The following is a 4,441-nucleotide window of genomic DNA, read 5'->3' as shown; positions in this document are numbered from 1 at the left end:
TCAGAGGCAGCAAATTAGAGGACATTGCCCACCCTGCTCCTTGGCTTGGTGCATCTGGTGGATTTGAATCACACACCTCTGATTATAATGCAGCTACTTGTATTGCAATGCAAAGTCTATTGTTAGGATCTCTCCCAAGGACTGAAGAGCAATGGTGTCACTCTGGAGACTAAGGTGCGTCTGATACAGGCCATGGTCTTTGCTATCACTTGTTATGCATCAGAGAGTTGGACAATGACTCAGGGGGATAGAAGGAGAATTGATACCTTTGAGCTGTGGTGCTAGAGAAGAGTATTGAGAGTACCATGGACTGCTAAGAAAACAAACAGGTTCATCCTGGAGAGGGTTAAACCAGACTGCTCCTTGGAGGCAAAGATTCTGAGGCTTCATCTGACATACTTTGGACATGTTGCAAGGTGAGGACCAGTCCTTGGAGAGGAACATCACGTTTTGGGGGGTTGGAGGGACAGCGCAGGAGGAGAAGGCCCTCTATGAGATGGATTGATTCAGTGACTGGGGTAATTGGGGTTGGAGACAGTGCAATTGGCACAGCGCAGAGCAGGGCTGTTGTACATAGGGCCGCTATGAGTCACAAGTGACTCCACAGCACATAACAACAACAATGACAACTTGTATTTAAAGAACTCATCTGACTTTGAATGTTGTTATATGCCATGGAGTTGCCTGTGACAGGATTTCTGTGTACATTAGCTCTGAACCCTGCCCTATCCTGAGCTTCTCAGACAGAACCAATCCCCTTTCTCCAGTCACTGAGTCAAACCATCTCAATCTGGGTCTTCCTTGCCTTCACTGTCCCTCCACCCTTTCAGGCATGGTGTCCCTCTCCAAGGACTGATCCCTTCTGGCCGCATGCCCAAAGTGTGTGAGGTGAGTTTCAAAATCCTTGCCTCCAGGATGCAGCCTGGTTTCACCCTTTAGAAAGCACAGACTTGTTTGTTCTCCTGGCAGTCTTCTCCCATCACAACTCAAAGGCCTTCTTCTACCACTCATAGTGGTTGTCCAGTTTAGATACTATAAGTCTTGAGTTAGAAGTTTTTGTTGATTGATTTGTGTCCCCACAATTCAAAGATCTGATAATCTGTACTAGAATTAAGAGTGGAATGTAGTTAGTATTCCTTAATCCCATCAGTTTATATGATGTAAGAGTATTTTTCCCTTGGGCGTGGGTGTGGCCTGTAATACCCTTTATGTCACAAGAGATAAAAGGGGAATCTCAATATTATCAAGACAGAACAGCTTATTTTAGAAGCAAGTTGCTGGGCTAGAAGTTCCTCAACACCAAGGAGTGTCAGGCCTGTGAATGGGGAAGAAAACAAGGACTTTCTGCTAGTCAGCACCTTGAGTTTGGAGACTCCTAAAGGTAAGAGAACAAATTTCTGCTTATTAAGGCATCTATCTTTGTGATTATCTATTACAGCAGCTCTAGATAATAAATGATTTTGTTGGTAAAGTTGCGAAAGTTCCAAAGGTGAGGACTGTTTGTTGTTGTGTACCATCCAGTTTGAACTGTCCCTCTGGCCAGTTTTCAGAGGCATTTAATCACATGGAAGGAGACTGCCTGTCCTTCTCCCACAGAGCAGCTGGTGGCCTCAAACTGTGTGCTTTGGGGATTGCAGTGCAGCTTCTTGCAGCTAGGCCACCAGAGCCTATGAATGGAAACTGTTTAAAAGTCAAAGCATGATTTAACAGATAGGATTGTTGTGCCATCAAGTAGGAACCAACTCATAGCTAACCACCCATTGAATTTTCAGAGTATTTTGGCAGTAAATTACACAGGACATTTTACCCGTTTTCCCCTTGTCCCTACTCTCCCCACCGCTCAACTCCTTACCACTAAGCCACCAGAACTCTATTTATAGATAGAATAGCATTAGATTAGCTGCTAGTCTACTACTAAGGAGAAGTTTGTGCTTTTAACAGAGAAAAGTTGTTGTGCTTATATTGTTGTTATTAGGTGCCTCAGTCTGTTTTGTGTTTATATTACTAATAGGCAATCTAAAGTTTCACCTGAAAGCAATTACTGATGTTATTACCTATGTAGAAACAAAGGCCTCACTTGTTCAAAGCCCAAAGGGCCATGTTTTTGTGGGTCATTTCAGAATTGGTCCCATCTTGTTCCATTTTCTAGTTTATAATTTAATGTCTAGGAACTTAAAGGCATGTAAGCAATCCTAATTCAGAGACTCCCTGAATTTATTTGCCTGACAATTCCAAGCCTTCAGAGTTGACTTTAGAAGTTTATAAAACATCAAAAAGAAAGTAAGCATGTTATCAAGATCCTGTTACTAAATTGTAGGATAAGCTTAATTTTTTTTTTTTAAATATCCATTTTACCATTTTAAAGAGCATCTTTCTCTTGGGTTTTCTGGATGTAAGGCCAAGGACTCAAGGAAGGGACCAGAGAAAGAAAGGAAGCTAAAGAAGCTTTATTAAGGGGTCTCCCAGGTGGGATTCCTTGGTCTGCAGAGAGATAAACAGGCAGAGGGACAGACCAGGGAAATTCTGCACCTTAAAGTGGATTAGGGCAGGTTTTATAAAGAGGGTCTTTAAGGAGGGGCACTCCTTGGTAGTTGAGGCTGTTCACTCTCTTTGTTGACATGTTGGTATTCCTTGAATCCTTTGTTCTCCCTTTGACATTGGTCCTGCTCTGACACTTTCATTGCTAAGAGAAGTCTTTAATGAACAAGGAACTAGTCTCAAAGCCTGCCTAGGAAAGCTCCAGAAGAACATGTTTACTGGAAGGGACTACACCTGGTTCTTCTCAGTAATCTAATCCTTGAGTTGCTAAACCTGCAGACAAACCTTGGCTCCACCTATCATACCCTAAGAAGTCTGAGTCACATCTTTGGACTATTCCAGTCTCTGGAGATTTAAACATTACCTTCAGGCTCCCTGGTAGCCAAAAGATGGCATCATCTGGTTATGGAACAAGACTCCATGAATCTTAAGAACTTTGCTTTATGATTGTGGTCCTTATGTTACCATTCTTGAGGTATAAATGCCTTGTAATTCTGTTTATGTGTTTTTAAATTTTTTAAAAATTATAATTTGAGTGAAATTTCATAAATTGGTTTTGCATTCAACCATTCATACACATTTTGTATTATAACATTCATTGATTACAATACCCATAATGGAATCATGCATTTATCACTTCCTCCCTGCATTTCTCCTTTGCATTAATCCTATTATTATTATTATTATCCTATTATTCCTGCTTTTTGGACTTTGCTGTTGTTGTGTACTGTCAAGTCAGAACTGGCTCATCGCTGACCCTGCACAGGTTTTCTGAGGCTGCAAACCACAGAGGAGATTGTCTATCCTTCCTTGGGCAAATAGTTAGGAACTTAAATGGCTGGTTATTCAGGTGCGGCAGACTGGAGGAGGAGTTGGGAGGGTAGCCAGTCACCAGACTGCGAGGACAATGACCATCTGCCAGAGCCTTGCTGGGAGGGAGGGAGCAGGGGAGCCGAAGGCGGCACTCCAACAGCATCTCATTCTCGTGGCCTCTGAGGAGCTGCTAGATGTTGCACCTCTGACTCCCCTCCTCCCGCCCTGTCACCGCAAGGGGGGACCAGAGCTCGCCCACTCGCCAGAGAAGACCGCCCTGGACTCGTAGCCCTGCTGGCCAAACCATGAGCTCCAGCCAACAGCAGCAGCCGCTATGGAGATGGGTGACCAACGTGGGGTGCCTGCTGCTCAAGCCGCAGCTGCTCACCCCGCAGGAGAAAGAGGCCCTCCTTGGCAAGAAATGTGTGACTATGTCTTGCGCAGTGGTACATGCAGCAGATCAGAACTGTATGTGGTCTAAGAAGTGCAGTGGTGTTGCCTGCCTTGTTAAGGACAATCCACAGAGATCTTATTTTTTTTAAGAATCAAGGATGGGAAACTTGTGGGAACAAGAGCTATATAATAACTTTGTATATAATAGTCCTATAGGGTATTTTCATACCTTTGTTGGTGATACTGGTCAGATTGCTCATAATTTTGCTAATGAAGAAGAAGAAGAAGAAAAAATTCAAAAAAGCCATTCCAGACTTACTGGGCTGGTGACAAAGGAAATCTAAGACGAGATCCTCCAAATGGTCCTAACCTACCCATGGCAATGCTCAATATAAAAAAAAAATCCAGAAATCACAACAAACAGATTTTATGGCCCACAACTCAACAACATCTCCCACATCAAAGAAGGGAAAAGCTAAGAAGAAAAGGTTAACAAAGGCAGATATTGGGAAACCCAGCAATTTCCAACATAATGGAAATGGCTTTGAGCTGAATGATTTCAATCCAGAATTGAAGAATTTTTTTCTTAAGTGGACGGTCAGAGACCCAGCTTAAAGACTGAGAAACATCAAAAGTTATATATGACTTCATTGAGAAAACAGGAGGCATTGAAGCTGTTAAAACTACTCAGGGAAGC

The 4,441-nt window shown here is 42.9% G+C and overlaps 1 pseudogene; it reads left to right on the top strand.

The window, feature by feature from the left end:
• Positions 1-3,656: 3,656 nt before the first annotated feature.
• LOC102847109 overlaps positions 3,657-4,441 on the top strand; it is a 9,444-nt pseudogene continuing 8,659 nt past the window's right edge.

The sequence above is a fragment of the Elephantulus edwardii genome, unplaced genomic scaffold (assembly GCF_000299155.1).
Source record: "Elephantulus edwardii isolate Elephantulus edwardi_28Jun2011 unplaced genomic scaffold, EleEdw1.0 scaffold00167, whole genome shotgun sequence".
Taxonomy (NCBI): Eukaryota; Metazoa; Chordata; class Mammalia; order Macroscelidea; family Macroscelididae; genus Elephantulus; species Elephantulus edwardii.
The sequence above is the reverse complement of the archived record's forward strand: the minus strand, read 5'-3'. Positions and strand labels throughout refer to the sequence as shown.